The following is a 15,926-nucleotide window of genomic DNA, read 5'->3' as shown; positions in this document are numbered from 1 at the left end:
AACACAATCTTGAGTTGCAATTCTTCCTTCTGATTTTGTTGGTGGGATTTTAGAACAAAAGCCCCAGTTTCAAGCGTCCCAACAGACCAGGCTCAGACAATTGCCCCAAAATGCCAGTGCAAGAGGTGAGCCGTCCTGAAAGGCTGGGCAAGCTAGACAAAGAGGTTCAATATCTGTCTTAAGGGGCTGACGGAAGCTTAGAAATCCCAAGGAAAAAAAAAGGGATTTTTTCCAAAGGCGAGGGCTGGAGAGTTTGCGTAGCTGGCAGGGTGAGTAATCCCTGTCAGGCTGTGGTCTGACTGTCTCAGGACTGCTTCTGTAGGCCAGTTCTGGAGAAATCCTTATGGTTTGAGGGCACAGGCTGGCCCCCACAACTGCTCCTGCTTGGACACAACTTCAGCTCCTTTATGAAGTCATCTGCCCGGAAGGCTCTGCTTTTCCTAGAATCCTGAGTGACTGCAGGTTTGGGACAGTGACTGGAATTCTAGGCACTGCTGCAAGGGTTCTAGAATAGGACACTGTAAAAACTGGCGATAGAACACTGTTCCTATAAATCTTGAAAATGCCTTAGTTACTCTTGCCATGGTGACTTTAATCTAGAAGAAGGTTGAGATGGGTTACATAAATTTCAGGCTACCAGACTCTTATTACCAGTTTTTAGGCAGAAATTTTTCAAGAGATGAACCTTCCTATATGCAGACCACAGAAGAAATCTGACCCAAAGTTTTAAGGCAATAAAGGAGACAGAAATAAAATGCAGACAGAGATACTAAGCTTTATCCTGCTTTTAGCTATTCTGTGGTCATTTGCAGGCCCAGCTCTAAGCTCCTGTTATAATGTTATGAGACATTAAGTTATGTATAATGTTACTTTTTAAATAACAGAAAGCAAGGAAATGTAACTTTTTAAATAACAAAAGAGAACCAGAAATATAAGGCCTCAGAATCACTGACTTGTATCTAACAGACTAAATGTCCATCCCCAAAATCAGTAAGAATTAGTTTTTAAAAATTGCCAACAGTCTTTATAGTCTTAAACCTAAAAACCAAGTTTAGACTGCAAATAAACAGAGATGTATAAAGGCTTTTGTGGGCTTTATTACTAAGGTAAAGTGTCTTGCCATTTAGTCATTTTCATAGACTCAGCTGACGCCAGCAGGAGCTTTCCATGTGGAGAGGACAGAGAGCCAGGAAACCTGATCCACCTAGCCAGTATCCCCTTGGGGCATCTGCCATTAAAATCTAGAAACTGTCAAACTGCTTTCTACGTGCATTTGATGCTGTAAAACTGATGAGTAGTGAAACAAACTTATTTGGGTAACTGAGTAGTTTTTTTAAAAGGGGAAAAAATGAACTCTTTAAAAAGCTGTTTCACAATATTAGTGTGGTGCCTCCTAAAAACTGGATGGCTTTTATAAAAATGAAAATGGACATAAATGACAAAACAAATCTCAATAATACTTAGAGTGAGGTTAAATGGGTTAACCTGCTCACTTTTACTGTGTATATAACACTAGTCATGCACCTACTGCCTTCCAGGCATATGGTACTTCTGAAGGCTCAATGTCAAATGGGCAAGATCTTGGTCCTCAAATTGCCTATAATCTTAACCAACAAAAAGTTTATTTCCCACTTACAATGGGGCAGGAAACTCAGCTTCACGTCCAGTGTGACTAAAGTCCCTTGGCCTCCATGTGTAACTTCTGAGACCACCTGGGCACGGGAAGATCCACTGGTACATAAAGAGTGCTGGTAGCAGATTGTGTGGCAGATTTCCTCACAATTCCTTCACAAAGCCTCGGTAGGGAAGATGCTGTGGATCAATAGTCTACCTATGCATTTGTTAAATAGTTAGCTTGGTTTGTTGCACAGGTTTTTCTGTCTCTTCCACAGTATTATTTAAAAATTCTTAATTTAAAAAACTGCCATAGTAAAAATCTCTTTCTGTTTAAGAATGACCTGGAAATCTAAGACTACATCTAATTTATCAACTAATTTATGTTATGACAGACAGACATCGTGATAGGAATTTCAATATATCATTGGGCTAGCCAGTGACTTCCTTCCGAGCAAATATCAGGTTTGCTTAATCAGACTTCTCATAAATGTAAGATCCATGAATGTGCTTATGTCTTTTCCCTCTATTTTTCCTGAAGTTGCAAATAAGCAATGGAAAAATCCTGGAGATAAGTCACGTATTAAAACATGCAGACCTCCAGTCATTACCGTGATGGCAATAATTATAACTAAAACCCAAGTGCTAGCGGTGCTGGGCTGATATAGCGAGACCCTTCCCCAGCCCTGCCTGCCTTTCCTGGCAACTGTCCTGCCCCTCACTACCAGTCTCATCACATCCTCTAGTCAAGGCTTTTACAGAAAGGGAAGTTCAGCCAGGACTTTAAAAGACAGGAAGTGATTCAGTGGTTCCCTCAGGGGTCAGGTGTGTGGGCAGTGAGAGTAGTGAATTCCCGATTAGGAAAGTACCCCAGATGGGAAAGTGACCAGGGTTGGAATGTCAGAAATGACCGTGACATCAGCAGTAGTGATACTCCTCCAGGCGAGTATCCCAAAGAACTTCTGTGAACTGTTTCCACTGACTGTCAGTGTGATTAGAATCAATGAAGAACCAATATGCTGCCCAAGGAGAATAATTAAATATCTGAAGCAGAGCTTCATAGAAGATTCATGGTAAAATGTGTTAGTAGTTTAATGATCTACAGATTTCCTAATAGAAGACACCAAATCCAAGAGAATTTCAAAACCTTCTGATTTGTTTGTGTGTGCTATGGGGTAATCTTAAATATTCTAAACTTGTTGAACCATTACTGTGTTATGAAATAGGTGAGGTTATGAACTATATATGTAATAATAGCTTGGATTGTAGCTAGAAGCTACAGTTGACAGAGAGAGGAAGAACAGTAACACCGGACATCTATGCCTAAGATTCTGCATTGTAAGTTCTGTGTCGAAGGAGGAGGAAATAGTTGAGAAACAGCATTGCTGCTACTTTTCCTGGGCTGTGGACTGTTTGGCTTTGAATCCAAGTCCTGGGGATGAACCCTCAGCCCGGTGAGCCAAGCTACCGCTAAGCTGCACTCCCAGCCGGGTGGAATATTTTTTTTTAAACAGTATTTATAGTCTTAAAGGACATGGAAGAAAGATTTGAAAAAGTTAAACAAAAGATTAGCCGTTGGGATTACAGTGCGGCCCTTGAGTTGTTTCTCTGTGAGTAGAGAGTCCTGTTTGCTACTAAAAGGCTCTCTTGATATCCAGGGTAAGTGGAACATATTCAACCTTCCATTTTAGTCTGGGCTTTGGTTCATTAGAAAGTGTATGGACTGAGGTTTTTTTTTGGTTTTTTGTTTTTTGTTTTTTTTTTTTTCTGTTCCAAACGGAATCCTTTTCTGTCCAGAGCTTTGTTTTGAGGCTGATGCAAGTCCTTGGTGTTCCTTTTTAATGTGAGGGAAAACAAGGAGAAGAGGAAGTGTGGAGGCTTGGAATCTCAGCCCAGGCCTCCGGGTCACTGGGGAGCGGCAGAATCCTGTGCACGGTTGGCGGCCGGAAGGCTGCTCCCTGCCCCAGTTCCTCCGCGCCTCTGTGACACAGGCTTCCTCCGTGCTCCCCACAAACATTCATCAAGTGCCTTGGGGTCCTGAGCGCCATGCTGGTGCAGAGAATGCAAAGACAGTGGCCGTGAAGGAGAACAGAGAAGCAGAGGACACCGGGAGTGCCAGGGCAGGGGTAAGTGCCGGGTCAGAAGCACACCGAGGGTAGGAAGAGCAGGGCAAGCCCTCCGCGGCCTCCTGGGGCTGGAGTGGAGGGATTCCCAGGAGGCCAAGGCTGGGACCTAGACGGAAAGAAGCAGAGGGTGCAGGAGAGTGCGATGGACTGGGGAGGTGAAGTGGGAGAGGAGGGCATCTCCAGGAACAGGATGGGAGCCAGCTGAGGGTCGTCTGGGAACCTCATGAGGTTTAGCATCACTGGGGTCCAGGGCAAGGGGGCAGCAGGGGTGCAGCGCAGCATGCCCAGGGGAACTGCGCTAGGCTCCAACGCAGCAAGCTGGTGTGTGGTTCACCTTTAGAGTCTGATTTTACATTGCATTTAAAAAGTGCAAAGAACTCTAAGACAAAAATTGTCAGAAATGGGTTCTGCCTCTGAAGTTACCGCTTGGCGTGGTGTTAGTTGCATTCCTGAATAAAATGCATGTAAGATCTCTGCTATTTTATATAGAGTCAAGAATTTCTTTTTTTAAGCCAGCATTTTATGTTTCCAGGCAAAGATTAGGTCTTCATCCTGGAATCTGAAACTAAGCCATCATCTGCTCTTCATGGTTCCATGTCTCTTATTTCTTTAAAATCAGATCTTTGGATTTGTCTTAATGTCACCCTGGCTTCCGTGGAGTCTGACTTTGCCTGGTGCTGGGGGTGGGAGGTGTTATTAAAAATAAATACTTAGGTCATCTCTCTAAAAGTGAGGGTATTTTTTAAATTTAAATTTATACCCGAGCCGCCTCAATGAAGGAGAATGCCCAAGTGTCTTTAAGAGCTGCAGGGTGGTACATCTCAACACATCAGTTTCCTCAAAAATTTGAAGGAAAACAGTTTGCATGAAAACAAGTGTGCAGATGCTGTGTTCCAGCCGTGTTGGGGGAAATGCAGATTGATTGAAGATACCTTTGCTGTATTCTGTCATTCAGCTATGTGAGTGGGTAAAGGTGAAGAACACTAATTTCAGCTAAAAAAAAACACAATGGCTTCACTTTTTAAGTGTTTGCCCTGCAGGGATATAAATAAATGATTTGCTCAGCAGTTGTAAACACAAATTAAAATTCAAAGCCCTGTGCAAGAGATGAGAATTCCAACAGTGAACAAAATCCCCTTCGCTTTTTGAATCTTTCATATCCTCCTTCCTAACTTCTCTGAAGAATATCTGTATTGTTATGCACATTTTTCAAATGATAAAACTGAGTCATTAAGCAAGTGGTGGGAACCTGTGGCATGAGTATTATGTTTTCCTTTTATGACAGAGGATGTTAATCTGTGAGTTGTTTTTCTAAACTAAAAACCCTCAGTATTCAGGTTTAATTGCAGTGTTGGCATTTGGGGATAAATAAGTGAGTTTTGGGTTGCAGTTGGGCCCTCAGTCTCGGAAAGGTTTGCTATCCCCCTTTTAGTCCTGTGGTTGTCAGAGATCCCTGTATGTAGTCCCCTCTTAGTGTTACTCCCCCAACCACCTTCTCCTATCTGAAAGTTTTGTTTTTATTTTTTTAATCATAATTTGATATATCCTACTTTTCTGTGCCTCCTTTTACTTTGTCTATTAAGAATATCCATTCCATTCTGTCAGCTCTGTTAATTTTCTCTCTGCAGAAATTAATAGTGGCTACCTAGCTATCATTACCACCATCACTACCATCTTTGCCCACATTGCAGCTCTGGGTTTCTTTCTCCTTACTTTTAGCAGTAGCCACAGTGGCTGCAACCACTACAAATCTGTTTTGAGCCCTTATTGCTCATTCCCTGCACTAAAACTTTGAGTCTTCAGGGTATTGATCACAGAGAACAGATCAGAGAACAATCCAAGATGGCCAGAGTCCGTAAAGTGTTGGCGACTGTATGTATTAGAAGGTTTAGGAAAGTCTTCTAGGAGGATGCGTTCAATAAGTGACATCTTCAAGGAGGAGAAATTTTTTGTTTTTTAAGAAAAGCAGAATGGAGGTTCTTCTAAACAGGGTCAGCTAGTTCAGTCCAAAACAAGTTCATCCTATAGTTCATATTTTCCCTCTCCTGCTTGGTCATATCTAAATGTGCTTATATTTCAAATGATGGAGGCATTACTCTAATTAAAAGCATCCGTGTATCTGTACTTCCCTCAGAAGTACATCATGGACTGGCTTATTGTCTTGAGGTTCGGGGCAGTCACATGGATGCTACAATTCCTCTAGGTCATGTTCACGGTGATTTTGGCAGTGCAGACTGAACTAGACCTGAGATGATCTCATTAGAGGACCACCTGCCTTCTGCCAGGGCCCTCCAGACTGGAAATGACTCTTGTCCAAATCTGACCTCCCAGCACTACTCCATATCCTCAACGGGAAGGTCTCTAAACTGCATGACGTTGCCCTTGCATTTTTATTAAAACTTGGGATCCAGCGCTCAGCTCAGTCTCAGCCCCACCAATAGCTGAAGCAAGTTTCTCAAAATAAGTGGAACAAAAAACTATGCAACCTAACACATGCCCCTCAGCTTCCTTAACCAAACCAGGAAAGGAGCAAAAAAGCAAGAAAATGTTTTCAGGGGATACAAGGCTCTTCCTTTGGCCGGAATGATCTTGGAGGTGGTCAAGGGACCAGCAATAAGTCAAAGGGCTACAGTCCATCCTGACTTGACATTAAAGCTGAGAAATAAAAGTACTTCCTAGCTTCTCCTCAGCTCAGCATGGACACTCACACAACAGCTTCCATGTGCTGTGCCAGGCACTATAGTACAAAAAGTGACTCAAGCAACTTCTGCCCTTGCAGAGCCTCTGGTCTCTTGGGAAAAGCAAACATGCAATAAGAACATTCCAGGGTAACCTCGGAATAAATACGTGCGCGCCCAGAGATGAGTCAGGCCAACTTGGGATTCAGGAGATGATGTCTTCACTGAATCATGGTAGAAAATGAATGAGAGAGTAAGCCCGGGGAAAACCATAGGAGGAGTATGAAAGATCAGAGATGAAGAGGGGAAAGCAATCAGCACACACATGTAAGATGAGAAACACCAGCCAGGATGGAAGGCTCCAGGCAGCACTGTACAGGTAGATGTGAACCTCGGAAGCGTGCATGACTGGGTCGGGGAAGTACCATGGCCCTGGTATGGGCTGGCACTTCTCTGCACAGAACAGGGAGCGTGAGGGGTTTGGAGGAAAGTGATCACGAGTTGCACATGGGAGATGTAAGAAAGACAAGAATGATGCAGAGAGACCAGTTGTGATTCTGTTGCAGTAATACTAGAACAGAATGAAGATCTAAACCTAGACAGAGGGAATGGAGTCAGAGAGAATCGAAGTCTGAGAAATACATTTAAGAAAATCAATCCAGCAGGTCTGGGGTTTTGTGAAACTATGAAGCAAAAAGAGAGAGGAGGAAGATCATGGGTGTCAGATTTATAGAATTCGATTGTTTATTCATTAATTTACTTAACCAGGTGCTTTTCACATAACCAAATGTTATAGAACACAGTGAGTGTTCTTTAAATTGAGAGAGTACAAAATCAACTGGTGTGCATGCCTAGCAATTTTGGGTAGGCCAGGAAACATTAGCTGGGCTTGCATATATAAATGGCATTATTTCGTGAAATTTTGTTTCAGTCTATGTATGGTTATGTGTGCGTGCATGGTTGTGGGTGAATTCACAGCTACATGAAATTTATTGCTTACACTTACCACAGTAAAGAATGTGGTCAAAACAGTACAAAGTCTTATGATATTATTTTTCTATGGTTTTGACTCAAGTATGAATTATTTTCGAGTATGAATATGGCCCAGTCATGTTTATCTTAAAAAGAGAGATTGGTTCTTTTAGGAGAAAATAGGATAGTATTTCTTGTTATTATTCCTCGATTAATAAATCTTATGGTTCTGTGTGAAATTTTCAAAGATTTGATACAGAGGGAAAGGGAAAGCCTATTGGAGCCAGCAGACATTGTGGAAAAACAAAAGGTTTAAGGAGGATTGCTCTCTAAATTTTCTGTACTGCATTAGGTACAATTTTTAAAAGTCATACAGCCTTAACTATAACCATTTTAGGCATAAGAGCAAGTTATTTCTTTGCTTTTAAGTGTGAATGGCTTGAAATATTTGAGTGGCATTAGAACTTTTCCTCTCCTCTTCACCAAACAGATCCCCAAATATAAACCTAGGATATTTTCATTACTGAGCACGACCTCCCAGCCTACCTGGGAGAGTCAGGATGTCTTGATGTCAATGACTTTGGCCTCCTCATTAACCCCAAACTTCTTGTCATTGGTCCTTAGGAAGCCCATACACTTCGTTCACAATTTCTTATTTGTTCAGTATTTTTTTTCCTCATAGCGTGGAAAAATAACCTTCTGAAAACATTTTCCTTAATGAAGCCCATGTGTGTGATACAGATTTCTTTCCCAAGGTTTTGCTATGTTTGGTTATGTTTTAACACATCTTTGACCTTGGGATCCCCACATATCAGGCATAGGACGGCTAATATTTTACCTATTAACTGGGAAGTACACTGTTAACTACAATCACAAAACTGTCATCTTCAGTCTGTGCTCATGTCCCAAACCTAACAACTGGTTAGGTTAAAGGCCTTACTGCTACCTTCAAAGTATACCTTTTATTTATGACTCTCACCCTATCATGAAAAACATCACACATGAGAATCATGGTTGCTGCATATAGCATCAGAAAGAGTATAATGGAAATTTCTGTGAAGTATAAGAACTGAACTGCCTATTAAATACTTTTCATAGGAAAAATCTATGTAATTTAATGGGCAGCATGCGGTCCCCTGGTCCTCAGATGCAGCAACTTAAAAATCTACTACTGGGAACTCAGAGGTCACAAGAATCCCAGCTGCAAGATCAGGTAGTGAGCAGAAGAGTTTTTTGGAGTGGAAGCATCCGACCAACCTTCTTGCTCAGACATGATCATCTGCCAGGCTTTGCTGGATATCTTATTCAAAAGGAAAAATACTAAGTACTTTCTCCATAGTAATAATAGCAAATACTATGCTCCTGGTAAGTGACCAATCACTTTACACTGATACAATCATTTAATTCTCACTACAACTTCCTGGAGTAGATAGGATTTTTTAAACCCCATTCTACAAGTGTGTATTGTGGAAACTGAAGGCACCCAGAAGCTACCTACCCAAAGGAACAAAGGTAATACGAGTTGGGGCCAGAATTTAGAATCAACCCTTCCTCCTAACCACTTTCCACCATAGGACCGCGCTTGCATCCCGTTAGTCTGCACAGGCTTTGCAATGCAGGAGTGTTTTCTAGACAAACTGACAGGATATCTTTAAGCATTAACCTGTAAAACTAAGTGTGTATATTCAATAAGAGAAAAAACTGGCAGGGATTTAGCTCAGTGGCATAAGCGCCTGCCTGGTAAGCGCGTGGCTGTGAGTTCAATCCCTGCTACCAAAAAAAGAAAGAAAGAAAGACTACTTTTATTTAAGTGATAGATGTGCCATTAGTTAAAATCAAAATAAAATTAGAACTTTTAAAACTCTGCTTTAGAGCACTAACACTCTGCATAAAAATAAGATTGCTGTAACTGTGAATGGTGTAGCATGCCTGTAATCCCAGAACTTTGAGAGGCTGAGACAGAAAGGTCACAAGTTCAGCTCTTGCCTGGGCAGTTTAGACTCTCCCTGTCTCGAAAATAAATAAATAAAATTAAATTAAAAGGGCTGGGAATATAGCTCAGTTCATAGGTACTGGTTTCAATGCCCAGTACCACACACACACGCACGCACGCACGCACGCACACACACACACACAGTCAGTCAATTGATCAATCAGTAAAATGGCCTTGTCTTAATAAGAATCACACTTTTGGAGAATTTATTAGTTTTACATATTTGAGTCATGTTGCACTTTGACTGTTTGAATGACTGGAAATCACGTGGACTCCAAGTATTCATCTAGTATTCATTAAAACTAGATATGCAGTTTTTCCTTATTTAGTGTAGTTTTTTTTTTTTTCTTTCTTAAACACAACCTAAAACTTCAGCAATCAAGAAACATGATGAAATGTATCTTTGAAATTGCCTAAATATGTATTCAGGAGGTCAAAGATAAGTGGAACAGCTGTTACTTAAAACTTATGCTTTCCAAATACCCAAAATATCTAAGGAGGAGGAGGTGGGAACATGGTCCAGGATCTAACCTTGACTTTGAACTTCCTGACTTGTGTTAGTTTAAGACATCCCTTTAACATCATTTAAATATAGTTGTGTATGAATAAACTCCTATTTCCAATTTCCTTTTCGAAGTCTGCTGAGACTATAAATCAAAGCCATATGTGATGTGCCTTAATCCCAAATGTAAAATAGCATGAGAAATGTCAACCCAGAAATAGTCCCCAAAATATAGTCACCAGGATGTACATTTAGGATGGAAGCTTTCAGGATTTATTTCCTTTAACCCATGATTATAGGAGCTTTAACTAATAAACAGACATTTTCCTAAAATAATGGCAGTAGGAATATTACTCAGCCGTCTAGAATGTTTGAAAAAGATGCCTGGTATAAATGTCAAGTGAAAAAAGCAAATTGCAAATTTATGTAAAAATTATATAAAATAGATTGACTGCTTAATTTAGATGTACATGCCTTGTTCACCTCTTTATAATAAAAGAATGAGAGGTTGTATGCTGAGTTTTAATCTCAAAGGAGATTTTTCTGTTCTTTTCATTTTTATCTTTTTACTCAAAAAAGAACATTGAAATTACAGTCGTCCTTTGGTATCTTTCAGGGGTTTGGTTCCAGGATGGCCCCTCCACTCCACAGATACCAAGACCCTCGATTGCTCCAGTCCTTTACAGAAAAAGACATAATATTTGCACATAACCTAGTCGCATCCTTCTGTACTTTACATCATCTCTAGATGACTCATAATACCTAACACAGTGTAAATGCTGTGTGCATAGCTGTATATTCTATTGTTTAGGAAATAATGGTAAAAGTCTTTCGTGTTCAATACAGATACTCTTCCAAATATTTTTAATCTGAAGTTGGTTAAATCCATGACTGCAGAACCCAGGAACAACAGAAAGCTGATTGTATTTTATATCTGATTTTTGGAAATGACTGTAGTCATTTCTCTGCCTGACAGTCTTTTTCTCTCACTGCCACGCTTAAATCTAGCTGGTACCTATTGCTGTCCTTTACCCAGTGGTCCTTGCCTTGGTTCCAACAGATTTTCCACCAAAATTTGGTGTTATCCTTTAACAAAATCTTATAACAGTGCCCATACTTTCTTCTTCTTGTTGTTGTTATGTTTTGTTTTGCTTTTGGTATCAGGATTGAATTTATGACCTACACTTACCAGGCAAGTACTTGAGCCACTGAGCTAAATCCCCAGCTCCAAGTGCCCATACTTCAGTAATGAAAGAATTGTTAGTAACACTTGGATAATTTGGTTTGTGTTCTTTCCCTTCGTCAGTGCACTAAAGCCCTGGCTTGAGTGTGTGTATGTGAGAGTCTAAATCTTCCTATGTGAGTTATTATGTGAGGTTTGGATTTTGCTACTGTTTTGCTGGATTTCATTTGAGGAATACCAAATGACTTTCATCCCTTATTCAAGTCTATTCTTTTTCTTTTTCAAGTCTGTTCTTGGGGCACATTATCATCTCATATCTGCATACAGGGGCTATATGGGCAAATATGTTAGCCAAGATGATCATATTGACTAAGTTAATAAAGCTGTTAAGTCCCCCCAAAACTAAGCAGGAAATTAAATCATTCATACTGTGAAAAGTACCTGTGACCTGACCCAGGCCTTCATTTAGAAGTGGGTGTATATTTACATGACACATCCATCTGATATTTCCTACTTTGCACTTAGATTTGAATAGGATCAATCAAGATTTTGGAATAATAATTAAGGCCTAAAAATATTCTTTAGAGTTATTTACAGTACAAATTGAACTATGTAAGAGTTCTAAAACTTATAATATGTTTTAAATTTCTAAAATATTATTTATATAATTTTTAAACCTATATGATTGCCATTTATTGCGTGTGTATGGTATGCCTCAAATGATCTTAATCTCATTACACCAAGGAGTTAAGTTATAACATGAGACAAATCATTAATATACATCATTGTCTCTGCTGAAAAAAGAAATTCCAGAACCCAGGTCAGTTTCCCACTTCTTCAGTGGAGAGCCTTGTTTTTATTTCAGCTACTCAAACTTATTTTTTATTTTTTATAAGCAATGAATAGTGTCAGTATATATTTAACAAACTGCAAAATAAAAATCCCAATATTTAGAGAGCAACCTCTGAGTTCAGCAGTCTCTGCTCTTGAAGAAGACACAGAAAAATGAATCAACAGCTGAAAATTTAGTAACAACTTCATTTCTTGAATCTTTCTTTCTGGCAGTGTGACAGTTGTTTACAGAGTTGCTCACAAGGCCAATGCCATCCACATTCAGCAAACAGGTAGAAAGCATTCCAGAAAACTGACAAAGGAATGTTGAAAAACTTCCAGGGAATGTTTTGTTTGCACTCTAAGCTAAAGCCAAGGACTAAGAAAAAACACAAGCTTAGCATCAAGTTTTTGTGTATAGCCAGATAATAAAATTATTACTGAGTTCTACAAATATTTCCTTAGGATTAAATTAAGGAAAATCTAGTTTTGATTGATTCAGGTATTACAGTTTCAGAGAAGTTAAATGTATAGCATTTTGAGAAAGGAATCAGGAGCATCGATGAAGTTGTTTCTTGCCATGCCAGACCCACAAGGAATAAAAGAATTGAAAAAGGCCCATGGAATTCTTGGAGTTATTTTGTCTTTAGAAAATTTGTGCTCTTTCTTTTGCCTAGATGGTGCAATTTCCCCTGATGAGACTTTCCCATGGAGTTCAAGTACCCAGAATTACAAAAATAATAGAACTAAGCAAAACTAACAGCAGATAACCTCTCCCAAGTACGGATCTTCAGATATGGCTGAAGATAGGTTCACAAAGGGTTTGGATCCTTTAACATAAGTGCAATATATTTTTAGCATTTAAAAACTTCTTCAAGCAGTGCAGGGTGCAAAGTTACCTCTCGGAATTCAAGGTTACCTCTCAGAATTCAGGGTACCTGACTTCTCGGTACTGGTGGAATATCTGAGGGCAGTTGCTCTTCCCCATACAATGAATGATCAGCGTGCCAGAGGTGAATACCCGAGTGTCCTCCTGATACTAAAAGGTTGGAAGGTGTGAATTTAAAGCTTCCATGTGGACATTAGAGCCTCCTCACCAGAGTGAGCATCATCAGATATTAATTGCGAGTGTGTGTGTGTGTGTGTGTGTGTGTGTGTGTATTACTGGGGATTGAACTGCAGGTTTTCACGCTGAGCTGCACAGACTCATTTGTTCTTTCCAAAAGAAACCAGAGAAAATGAATAAGAAAGAGACCATCGTTAAATATTCATGCTCCTCAAGAAGGGTTACTCAGGGTTCCTCTATTTCTTGATGGGTCGGAATGGAGATACTTTGGCCAAGGCCTGCAAACTGTGGCCCTCTTTCTAATTGTCTGAATTGAGTCAGTGTTCCCCAACCTTGAATTTCAGTTGCTTAACTGTCTCCATTTTGAAGAATCTCTTGGGAGTTAGTGGTAGGCTGTGGCTCCACAACTTCAAAAGGCTGAGGATGCTCATGTGCTTGTGAATGCATGCAGCCTCCCTGGGAAATACCACAAGCGCCTGATGGGAACAATCTGTACCAAATGAAAGAGCAGAATAAAGAATTATTCTGCTTCATGGAAAACTTGAGTCAAAACAATCTGGTCAGAGACTATTTGGCTGGGTGAGCATATATTTCTGCCTTCTTTTTCTTTGATATTGATTAGAGTGGGAGGATCATGCTTTTTTTCATTTTTAAATATTACAAGGAATATGAATATAGAAAATAGTATTTATATTCCTGAAGAGTTGCTTATTCAACTGCAACTGTATGTTTTTTTGGTGTAGATGTTGATGTAAGTAAAACACTAGCCTGAAATGATTATTTGTAACATTTTCTGAATTTGTATAGGACATGCACTGTAGTCAGGAAGGCAGATTCTGGGAAGAAATGGTACATGTTCATCTCTGCACCATACTAACAGATCTCCAACAAAGGCTTCAACTGGAAGTAAATGTTCATAGGGTCCTCTATATGCTTCAGCTATGGAATGAGTAACTAGCTTCTGTGTTGAGTTAACGTCTACTAAATTATGCAACTTTAACAAAATTCAATTGTAGTGGCATAAAATACACGAAGTCTATTTCTCGGTCACATTTCATGTCAGCAGCTGGTCTCCTGTGATTCTTTTCCCTGTTGTCAGTCTTGCTGAACCCAGGCTGAAGGGATAGTCTGTATCTAAGGCATACAGGCATGAGAGAGGGGTACAACACAGGAAAGCTGGCAGAATAAGGTGATGGCCCTTGTACAGTTTTGCAAAGAATTTCCATACATTACCTCTGCTCAATTTCATGAGGTAGGATGGATCACATGGGTAAGCCTGACATCGGTGAGTGGCACCTGCCTGCTTCCCATCCAATAGCCACAACAGTGACTACTGGAAAGGGCTGGGGATCATTGGAAACATATAAGGGAAAAAAATGTGTGTGTATGTGTGTATAATTTTATAGTTATTTAAAATGCAAAATTATTACATGTGTATATTTGCTTTGTGTATTTACATATACATCGCCATGTTATGTGATAGTATATATATATATGATACAAATAAGCTGCAAAAGCATGACTAGAAGCAACTTTCAAGTGATTAGGAATAAAGCTGTTTCTTAAACCTTGCTTGTTTCTCTCTTATTCTAACAGGTATTATTTTAGGTAACTAGATTGGCAGTGAATCCAACTTGCAGAAGTTATTTCAAGGCCTGGAAAATAAGGCTAATATTTAAAACCAATGATGGAATATTATAGTTGGACATATCTGTGGCTTGTTTTGGGGGAAAATATAGCCATACATGCGCCATTAGGTGTCATAATGAAATATGCATGTGGCTCTTCCTGTGGCTAAATATTTACTGACAATAGGAATTTTGTTATGCATCACGAGTATATTTGCTTCAAACAGGAGATAAAATGGGTTTTTATAAACTGCCTCACTGTTTTAACTTTTTTGTGAATTGAATTTTTCCTAAATAATCCAGGTATTAGTAAGTCTTAGTAATTTAGAGTATCATGAAAGAAAAGGTTAAGCTTGACAGGAAAAAATTGTGCTTGGCATACATTTAAAATTTATTCAGGCCTTTTGCACATCAAACTAAGCTTACTACTATCTAATTCAAAAGTGCAAAAAGATGGATCCTGACATCATGCCACATAACCTAAAACAAAGTCTGATATGTTGAAAAACCTGATGCCCCATGCTGCACCTCTAATTAAAGTTTTAAAAGCCCTTCTGTGAAAATGTCCGTGATGGTACCGTGTGGCTCTATGTAGTGTCAATGGTACATCATTCATATCCATGTACAGAAGGGCTGGACACCCTGGCACTGACTTAACAAAACTGACCTAGCATATTGTCAAAGAAATACAGCTTCTATAAATAGGGAATTCACTGGAGAAATTCTTGAAAACAAAGATATTTGCCTTAAGTAGCGCGTTAACAGTGAAGCTACCTCATTTGTGTGAATGCTCTAACTCTCCTTCTCAAAATCCTAAGGAAATCCTGCTGCATTTTTCCCACCTCAAGTACTACCAATAAACATTCAAGAAAGAAGACTTAATTTAAAGTCGGTTTGTCTATGAAAATTTGAGATTTGTAAAAACAGCATAAATACATATGACTTTACATAGTGATTTTTATAATTTTCACAATAGAGTGGGTTCCTTTTAACCAGCTAAATTTTGGAACATAATAAATTTTAATTTGGCTCTGATTTGAATTTTTGATCATTTAGAAAAAAACAGCCAATGGCTTTGGATTAGCTATGAAAAAATTATTTGCTATGCAGAGACTAATGTAAACCAAAATGTACTTAAAATGCTTAGCTAGGAGAACACACTGTTCCCAAGTGTGCCAGAAGCACCAGTTTAAAAATACAATGAGACTGTAATTTGAGATGTCGCCTGTAAACCTGGGCTGCAGATTTGCTGTGCTCAATATAACTCCTTACTTAACTGAAGTCCTCCTAAGCCTTGTGCCCTAAACTGTTTGCATCCGGGTGACTAAATTGA

General features: G+C 39.5%; 1 protein-coding gene across 9 annotated transcripts in view; it reads left to right on the top strand.

Moving 5' to 3' along the window:
• Positions 1-15,926, top strand: part of Stard13 (StAR related lipid transfer domain containing 13) — a 501,526-nt gene that overhangs the window by 417,171 nt on the left and 68,429 nt on the right. The window contains exon 1 of one of the 9 annotated variants that reach the window (XM_063232623.1): positions 3,357-3,740. The exons of the other annotated variants lie outside the window; for them this stretch is intronic. The gene's annotated coding sequence lies outside the window, so the exon portion shown is untranslated. Of the gene's footprint in view, positions 1-3,356; positions 3,741-15,926 lie in introns of those variants that run through there. 9 annotated transcript variants of the gene reach the window in all.

The sequence above is a fragment of the Cavia porcellus genome, unplaced genomic scaffold (assembly GCF_034190915.1).
Source record: "Cavia porcellus strain 051 isolate PalLab524CR breed Dunkin Hartley unplaced genomic scaffold, mCavPor4.1 scaffold_21, whole genome shotgun sequence".
NCBI lineage: Eukaryota > Metazoa > Chordata > Mammalia > Rodentia > Caviidae > Cavia > Cavia porcellus.
The sequence above is the reverse complement of the archived record's forward strand: the minus strand, read 5'-3'. Positions and strand labels throughout refer to the sequence as shown.